General features: G+C 42.8%; 1 pseudogene; it reads left to right on the top strand.

The window, feature by feature from the left end:
- Nucleotides 1-213: 213 nt before the first annotated feature.
- LOC149147160 (DIS3-like exonuclease 2) lies at nucleotides 214-9746 on the top strand (annotated as a pseudogene).
- Nucleotides 9747-10228: the final 482 nt, after the last annotated feature.

The following is a 10228-nucleotide window of genomic DNA, read 5'->3' as shown; positions in this document are numbered from 1 at the left end:
GGACTACTACTGGGAGGCGAGCCAAGGGGCGTCGGATGGTCTCTGTGAGGTTGAGAGCGGTCTTTGCCTCTGCCACTACGGGTGTTTGGGTAGCCCCCTGTAAATTGTTGGGCCAGAGAGGAGGTGGACTTAGAGATCGGGGAAGGTGGGGGACGAGCTAGGCTTCCTCTGCTTCCGCCTCGGCGACTGCGCATACAATGACGCGTTCTCGTCATGTTGGCTCCAGAAATTTGTGAATTTCTTCCGGAATTGGCCTCAAGGTAATGCAGAGGCTCAGTGAGATTAACGGGTGGCTCTAAGGAGGGACTAACTGCAGAGGCCGAGTGGAAGATGTAATGGCAGGCCAGGCTCTAGGAGAAGTGAATTCCTAGGTCGAAATCAATACTGCAGAGGAGATGGCAGCGCCTCCCGATGGAAGTGTGATGGCTGGGAGCAGCAACAGCTTGAGGGCAAAGGCATTGTAGTGGCAGAGGATGATGAACAGGTGCAGTGGTAAGAGCATCGCCGGTATTCATTTTTGTGCGGAACCAAGGTTGGTGGTTGCAGTCAGGTTGGAGATGGCGTCCCCTTAATTGCCATTTATGGCTGTGATTAATGTCATGTTTAGACCAGTGTGCCAGATTACGGAGGGCCATGTGGTTTAGCCACATGCCATTCTGTTCGGCCGCCACCGCATTATCCCTATTGAGCACCCGCATCCGGGGATTATGGCTAAAATATTATTTACATAAGATAAATACATTTGACCCATGAAGGGGGAACACCCATTCGTTATAGACCCTCAATTATTTACCCAATTCTACGACTCAAATATGATCTAGTTGACCAAGTGATCCATAATAAAATAATTTAGCCAATTAGCTAAAATTATTTCCAAATCACTTTACAGAAGACTTGATTAGAACACTAGGACTTACCTAAGATTTTGACGACAAAATCCACCCTAGCTTTGGGGTGAGGCTGGAGGGAAAAACTCTGCCGATCATTTGTGTTCAGAAACACACATGAATCGGTGAGACGAAAAACCGAAAATCGTCATCAAAATAATAGTTTTACCTAGGCTTTTACATACATTGTCTTACTAAGATCATTTACATTACAACATGCAGAATGGGTTTACAACTTTAATAAACTGAAGAGTGATGATGAATCCTGGATGATATGAATGATGAAGTTCCTTTTGCAAAAAAAGGGGTGGATTGATATAGGATTGTTGACACAGAGTGGTCAACAATATGCATCCTTGAGAAATCTTCACGTTGCGAGGCAGTAATTGGTTTTCTTGAAGCTAAAAGGTGGCTTGCATATAAGGAAGGACCAAAGGGAGGATGCTCCAGGAGTGAGAAATCGCCACAGAGTAGTTGCAAAAGATCAACATCACACAATGGGGGAAGTTCTATCAAGTTGGTACCTACAGATCCCAGATTTCCAAAAATGACTGTCCTGGTGAACACTTTACCAAGCAATCTGAAGAACTGGTTGCAAGAAGGTGACCTCACACTAGAAAGCGAGTTGGTAGTTGCTTCAAATGAGGTATGGAGACCAGAGAGTTACCTTCCACTTGCAGTTGTTAAGCATAATCTAGGACAAGGTGGAGAAATTGAAGTACAAACTGCAACGATTTTGTTTGAGCATGCAATTCGCAGTGCTGTTTTTCCATCTGAGGCACTGGCCTGTCTACCAAAGGTTCCATGGAAAATACCTATAGAGGAGTTTAAAGTGAGGAGAGATATGAGAAATTTCCACATATTCTCAATTGATCCCCCAGATGCAAAGGATCTAGATGATGCATTGTCAATTAAAAACCTAGGGAATGGTGTCATGAGAGTGGGAGTCCATATTGCAGATGTTTCCTACTTTGTCCATCCCGAGACTATGTTGGATAGAGAGGCACAAGACCGTTCTACAAGTATCTATCTTATCCAGTGTATGCTACCAATGTTGCCTCACATTCTTTGTGAAGAATTGTGCTCATTGAACCCAAGAGTTGATAGACTAGCCTTCTCAGTTATGTGGGATATTCATCCTTTAGGGGATGTTCTGGATCACTGGATTGGGCAGACAATAATTCGTTCGTGCTGCAAGCTTTCCTATCAACATGCACAGGAGATTATAGATGGCATCTTTGACTACAGTAAAACTAATGGCAGTGAAAAGTGCTACCCAGAACTACATGGACCATTTGATTGGCAAGATATTGTTGTAGGTGTTCATAATCTGCATAAAATTGCTAGGCAGAGAAGGAGAATTGGTTTGAAAAAGGGTCTTCGAGACAAGATAACTCTAAGCTTGTGTTTGTTCTAGATGAGGATGGTCTGTTGTGTGAAAGTATGCTTTATGAGAGCAAGGATTCAAACATGCTCATGGAGGAATTCATGCTTTTAGCAAACACAACGGTTGCAAAAGTTATTTCTAGTTTTTTTCCTGACTATTCCTTGTTGTGCAAGCATCCAAAACCCAATATATGAAAATTAAGAGAGTTGGAGGCATTTTGTAATCAACTTGGTTTTGATCTTGATGTTTCCTCCGCAAGTACATTGCATCATTCCCTGGAAAATTTGAGAGACAAATTGAAATATGTTCATTCTTGATTCAATATTATTCTTTTATATGCTACAAAGCCAATGTAGCTAGCAACATTTCTTTACACAAGAGAGTTGAGGGATAAAGAAAATGATTGGGAAGAAGTGTTGGGTGATAGTTTACCTGGCAATACTAGAAATACCACTGCAAAAGAGAAACTAGGCTTCATAATAAGAGAAGAAAGCTTTTACAGTTTGATCACTACTACAAACCTACTTGTTATGGAACCTTGTCAATTAGGCATCAAAATCCTTTTGGGAACGACTCTGCTTTGGACTATAAGAATGATAGTGACGATGAATGGGAAAAGGAAGATCTTGGGGAAAACCTTTCTGACAACGACAAGGATGATGAGGAAGAAAAGACCGAGGTTGAGATAGATAAGTTTAAATACGGGGAAGATGATGATAGTGATGGGTTTTTTGTACCCAATAAATATCTTTCTAAAGATGAGGTGTTTGTTTGGATGACATTGAATCAGATATGGAAGAAGATATACAAGAGGATATACCCCCCTATAGCGTGTCCAAAAATGGTGGCCATAACAAATGGCTAGAAAATGAGTTTGAATGGCATACATTTGAGCAACATAACTTGTCATTGCGTGAGGACAAGCAATTTCGGGAAGGGGGAACTGTAACGTCCCTGAGAAATTAAATGCCCAAAAGACGAAGTAGCCTATCGATCCCCATAGGCTATAGTCCTTGATAAAGGGGAAAACCATAAAATACCCAATGTTTGGGCAATGAAGGGCAAGTTTTGGGGCAACTGGGAAAAGAAACCTAGAGTTGGGGTTTTGAGTGAACGTCACTTAATTAATTAAGGAGAAAATCTCCTCAAGGAAATCTATAAATACAAGAGGGTTGAATTCATTTGGATCATCATTAGTTTGGATCATTTTATCTCAATTTTCCTGAGGCTTTGAAGGTTTTAAGACCCCTTTTCCTCCTACTAATTTCGGTGGTGAAAGATTCCACCCTTTTTAATAAACCTATTTCTATTTTTTCTCTTTTTCTACTTTGTTCTGGCAATGGGGAATTCTTTATCCAAGAAGCAACGAGGTAACTTGTGGAAAATTCTGTGACAAAGCTACCTTGAGTTTGAATGAAATTGTATGAGGTTGATTATCTGGATAGATGTTCTTGGGGTCAAATCCTTGTGAGAACTCGTTTGAAGCAGACCTTGAGTTTACCCGAGGCAAAAATACTATTCTTGAGGTAGTCAAGGTCCCTGTAGCCTACAGACCCAAGGCTGAGGCACACAAAATTATTTGAGGTAGAAAAAGTTATTTTCCTTAGGAAGTCAAGGCCCCTGTAGCCAACGGACTGAAGGCTGAGGCACACATAATCACTTGAGGCAGGAATCCCAAATCTTTTGAGGCAAAGGGCAATATTATGAAGTAATCTTGTGTGAAAAAGATTCTTGTGACAAATATTATTGTTCTCCTGAGAAATCCGTAGATTCTGGACTAGAACCAAAGTTTCATGTAGAATCCGAACCCTAGTGAGAGTTGTTTTGGGATAGACTAAGGAGCTAGGGCAAAAATCTCCTGAAGTTAGTGCTGGTCCTGAGGTTGGTTACAAAGGAGTCCCCTGAATTGATCAGAAGGTGGAATCAAGAGATCGTGGACTCTACATTGATCCTCCTGTGACAGATTTAGACTAAGAGTACTCCATTTAAGTCTTATGGTTAGAATCTTTAAAGAACCCTAGCTATGCATTGTTTAATCTGTGAAATTTGTACAAGTAGCTCTGGTCATTGGTATTTGAATGTATAATTGTCCCTTGGCTATATTGTGTTGGACTTGGAACTCGTGGTGGATTAATTATATACGGTTGGATTACTTGTGCGAATAAACAGTGGTATCATTGATTGAATGAATAGTGGTATTGTTGATTGAATGAATAGTGATAGTGTTGTTGCAAAATAGACAGTGATATTATTATGGAGCATGTTATATTGCACTATTGGATGGATATGTTTGTGACACCACCGATGAGCAAAATAATTTTTAAAAACCCTAGGGCGAAGAAAGAATTGCCCTAAATCTTTACACAAATCATCCCCTCAATGAGGCACATTTAATCATCCATCCATAGCTCAAATAAAAGGACAAACATAGTCCCACACAAAGTGTGCATAGCTTCCCAACCCAAATCCAGTCAGTTGCCACACAAACAACCCCTCTGCAAGGACTTGCAATAGACCTCCTACCACCTTGCTTGCTCAATATGGCCATCCCAGGCTTTCTCCTAAACAAGTATGCTCCATTAGACTTCCCACAACCCTTGAATGGTATGCCACAAGACTATCTTAAGCTCTTGCCAAGATTCACAAGAGAAGATGACATTTCCGCACAAAGGCATATAGAAATTTTCTGTGCATTTGCTGAAAACCTTAATGTGGAACACCTAGATGTGGTGTTAATACTTTTTGTCCAGTCTTTGGATGGGGAAGTCAGGAAATGGTTTAAAGCCCTACCAAATGCTTCAATCGCTACTTGGGAGGAGCTGGAGAATTCTTTCTTGCAAAAATGGGGGGAAAATGGGACCATGGGTACATCCTCATTGAATTTAATACCATGAAGAAAAAACATAATGAAGATGTGTCTGAATTCATAAAGAGGTTTAGCAAATTGTACAATAGTCTTCTGGCTAAAATCAAGCCTCCATGGGCTGCTGCTAAAGTGGTTTTTGCTGGGGCTTTTGAGACAGATTTTGGTTTCACTTTCAGAGAAAGGAAGTCTCACTCCTTGGACTAGATCCAAATAGATGCTTTAGAAGTTGAAGCAAATTTTACCTCTACTGGGAAGTGGAGAGGGAGAACTGATCATGGAGATAGGAGAAGAGGAAAGGAGGAAGCTAGTTCCATAAACCAGGGAAAGGAAACTCAAGAGCAGAAGCTTGAGGAAATGAATAAACTGATAAAAAACTTGTCTAACAAGTTGGTGAAAGTAAAGTTGGAAAACAAAGGCCCTCCTAGACAAAACCAACCAGCTCCTAACCGAAGTTTCAATCCTCAGTATAGGAGACCTCTCTTGCAACTCTTGCAGAGGGAAAGAAAAGAGCAACAAGATCACATTCAACCTCCATTGTACTTAGAGGATGATCCAGAGGAGCATGCTGAAGAAACTATGGAAGTTCAGGAAAATCAATTCTCTCCTTTTTCCAGATGAGGAATATGAAGTTGAAGAACATGAGGAAGGAGGGGATGATTTGGATGCACCTCCAGATGAACGTGAGATTGAAAACTACTGTAGGTAGTTTGCTGACTTCATGCAAGCACAACTGCACAGGAAATATGATCTTAGATCTTCTAGGAAAAGATCTAGAATGCAAGACCAAAATGAGGAGCCCTCTCCCTCAAATCCTCCAAAATCAGCTGAGAAAGGAAAGAAGCCTCTAGACCAAGCCTCACCCAAAAAGAAAGAGTCTCCAGATTCCATTCTCCACAAGCCCAAGGTTTCTAAAATAGAGCAGTTGCCTTTACCATCCAAACCAGTCTGTGATAAAGAGAAAGAGCCTGTTGATGTTGTCATAGCTGATAGAAGCTCTTCTGCCTTTAATCTTCAAAAAGAGCTGGAGAAGGTCAAAATCTCTGTCCCCTTGACTGAACTATTAAAACAACCTAATTATAAAGCCTAGGTGTCTCAGTTCATGTGTCCATCCACCATAGCTCCTTCGCATGATAGTCTGAACCTCCAGGAAGAAAGGCCCATGGTTGTATTTGGACCTCATGTTGAGGAACAAGACTCTTCCATTGCCCCTTTTTATGTTACTTTGGTAGTTCATAAGCTTTTATTACAAAACCGCATGCTTGACTCGGGAGCTTCTCACAATTTGATGCCATTGTCTGTTATGGAGCAATTGGGTTACCAATAACAAGGCCATATAAAGATCTCTATTCTTTTGACTCCAAAAGAGTAAAATGTGTAGGGATGATTAAATATTTGGTTGCCAATTTAGCCCAGATCCCTGCAAAAAGTGTGGTAATGGATATTGTAGTAGCTGATATCCCTGCAAAGTTCGATATGCTCTTGTCCAGGCCATGGGGGTATAAGATTGGAGGATCCATCAAATTGGATTTAACATATGCTACTATCCCAGTGTTTGGTGGAGAAGAAAGACAACTATAAAGAGAATCGAGGTTTGTGAAGACAGTTACAAGAGTTGACTGATCTAATAACCGTCCTTTATATGTGTTGTAGCAGCTACAACCACCCTCCAATTCAAATTCGGAGCCTCCCTTGAGAGTTTCACTTGATGACTGCACACACTCGGGTTCACTTCGTGAGCCTGTGTGAGTCTTTGCATCCGCCTTGCTTGTTCATTCTATCCAAGTTTTTGCATGTTGATATCGAAGTCATGCTTGTGACCATGTTCTGGTCATGCTCAAGGTCTTTGCTTCATGTGTACATGTTGTGTTCGCTATGAAAGCATCTGTCGCACTCACACACGGAGTCACACTCACTGTTGCGCAAGCGTCGTCACAATCGATCAACGATCAATCACAAGTGTCGCGCTTGTCGCTCACACCGTCGGTTAGTCATGTTGAGCATGTGTGTCTGGATGGTTTGGGTCGTCTCGTCATCAAGTCATGTTGGTGTGTGTTTGCAAGATCACATGTGCATCTTTCACTCATTCACACACTTAGTCATTTTGCTGAAGTTCCGACGACCGGACTCCCCTCTGACAGCCGGACCATCACCCTGCCATCGACTCAATCGACTACCACCTAGAACAACGCAGAAGCACCAAGCAAGTCATTTCAAGCTGCGCTGCCCACAAGCAATCAATCAGCCTTCAAGTTGGTCAAACAGAGGATTTGACCCGACAGCCACCTCGAGATTCATTCCCCTCAAAAATTGTGCAGAGGATGCAGACCTTGCCCACTTCGCTGGTTGGGAAAATTGCGTAGATAGACCGAACAGACACCCAGTGCCCATCCCTATCTCCCTCAGAAAATTGTGCAGTTTTTCCAGCTAGTCCTCCCGACAGTCGACCGGCTGCTCATCTAGAAAATTGCACAGTTTTCATGAGCAGGCCCTCTGCTGCCCAGCAGTCCGCTCGACTTAGAAATTGTGCAGAGATGATTAGCAGGCCGACCTCCCAGCCTCAATGCAGTTTCTCTCGCCAGTAGCTCCCAGCAGCAAACTGCCAGTTCCCTCCAGGAATTGCGCAGTTTCTACTGCTAAGCTCCCGGCAGCTGATTGCCAGTTCCCCTCAGGAATTGCGTAGTTTCTGCTGCCAGTGACCCAACATCTAGCTGCCAGTTCCCTCCAGGAATTGCGCAGTTTTGGCTGCCAAGATCCCGGCCCGTTCCCCCAGAAAATTGCACAAATCCTGTTTGCCAATCCTCCCTGCAGCCCGACCTGTTCCTCCAAGAAATTGCGCAAATTTCGCTGTCCAGCCCCCGCTGCCCGCTCGTTTCGGAAAATGCGCAAATTTTGTCTGCCTTGCCTTCCTACAGTCTGGACTGTTCCTCCCAAAATTTGCACAGTTTTGCCTTCTAGCTGAGCCAGAGCTCGCAGTCAGTCACTGTTGACTTAGATTGGCCATCTTCATCACCCAATGACACTTGCGCAGTTTTCATCAGCAGCGCCCGAAGCCATCATCCTGCCTCGCAACCTTGCTGCCTCTCCCGGTCACCTGCATCCAAAATGATCATGTATCATGGTAGACTAGGAGGTCTTTGGATTTGATGTCGTCTCATCATGAGTGACTGCAGGTACAAGTACACCCAAAAACATGGCGCGACGACAAATGGGATGAACGAAGGGAGCACATGCAGAAGGACAGGTTCACCAATGGACAAACGAACGATGCATGCGAAGAGATGTGCTCGCGAACGGATGATCATGTAAAGATGTGTTTATGGATGGACGGATGAGCAAACATGCGAGATGTGCTCACGGGCGGACGAACATGCACCTTTCACGAACATACGAGATTGTCAAGCCTTCCAACATACAAGTGAGGAGCAACGTGCCAAAGCAATATCAAGTGATCCAACGACCATCGAAGACTCCATGCACCTTGCCATGTAGAGGTGAAGTTGTAACACACCATGAAGACATCCATCACCCAGCAACACTACAGCTCGACATGCACTCCAGCAATAGCACGAATGTACCAGCACTGTCATGTTGAGTCGTGTCATGAGTCATGTCGTCCACATCTCCACTGTGGGCCATGTTGTCAAATCAATGTAATGTAACGTGGAAGTCCAAGAGACCCACTTGTTGTACAAAGAGTCATGTAAAGTTGAAAAGTCATGGAAGTCAAACAGTCATGAGGGTAGTCGAACATCCACTCTTCTGTGCTGACAAGCAAGAGTTGAGGCAAATCCTTAAGATAATGGTAACCTGGCCATCGTACCGGATGGGACTCCTATTCCAAACGGCGTGAGGTCTATTTGGGACTTCAGACCGGGGTGATCCCTTGAATGTTGGCGGATCCAACACTGTAAAAATATGGTAAAGAGAAAGAGTTCTCCTGCTTGTTGCTAGAGGAAAATGAACTAATCCTGGAGGAAACACAGGTGGAATCTTCAATCCAGCTAAACCAACAATCACTGGAGTGTGATAAAGTGTGGAAGTTATACTTTGATGGTGCTTATTCCAAGGAAGGAAATGGGGCAGGTGTGTTGTTGGTGTCCCCAAAAGGCAGCTTGATCCCTCTCTCCTTCAAGTTGGAGTTTGAAGCCACTAATAATGTTGCTGAATATGAAGCCTTGCTACTAGGTCTGCAAGCTGCTAGAAATCTTAATATTGGGTGCTTGGTTGTGTTTGGAGATTCAGAGCTAGTAGTGAAACAAATCAGGAATCAATGCCAAACCAAACATCCAAGATTAAAGGCTTACTGAAATGAGGTCTGGGATTTGATTGATAATTTTTTCTTAGCCTTCAATATCCAATTCCTGCCCAGAGAAAGAAATCGGATGGTTGATTCCTTGGCTATAGCTACCAACAACTTTAAACCTCCTCAAATCTACTGCTTAGATATGAAGTTGAGGTCAGATACAGACCATCAGTACTAGATAATGTCAGACATTGGCAGGTGTTTGAAGATGAGGAGCAGATCAAACGCTTCATGGAAGTTATCGGAGAATTCTCAAATTCAGTAATTGACCAGGAGGAAGAGAGAGTGATAGATGAACAATAGGCCAGTTGGGAAGAAACCATTACAGGACACAAGATTTTATAGTTGAAGGGTAACACTATTCCCAGGGGTTTGGTTCCCTTGGAAAGATTGTTCAACTCAAATGATGTGGTTGCCAAGCCAACTGAGCAAGAAATTGAAGAGCAGGTGGAAGACTGCAACATTGGTTTAGAAAAGGATCCTTAGATAATCAAGTTGGCAAAGGGAGTTCCTCATAAGTATAAGCAAAGGTACCTGGACCTTTTCAAAAATTATATGGATGTGTTTGCTTGGTCTTATGATGATTTAAAAACATTTGATACTACTATTATTCAACATAAGATCCCTTTGAAGGGTGGAGTGAAGCCATATAAACAGAAGCTTAGGCAGATTAACCCTTTGTTACTCCCATCTATTGAAAAGGAGGTAAGGAAGTTGCTCTATGCCAAAATCATTGTACCTTTGAGATATTCAGACTGGGTAGCAAACCTAGTCCCTGTCAGAAA

Source organism: Pinus tabuliformis, chromosome 9 (assembly GCF_031772625.1).
Source record: "Pinus tabuliformis cultivar Carrire ecotype Pingquan chromosome 9, CPIR1, whole genome shotgun sequence".
NCBI lineage: Eukaryota > Viridiplantae > Streptophyta > Pinopsida > Pinales > Pinaceae > Pinus > Pinus tabuliformis.
This window is presented reverse-complemented; position numbering and strand designations above follow the sequence as displayed.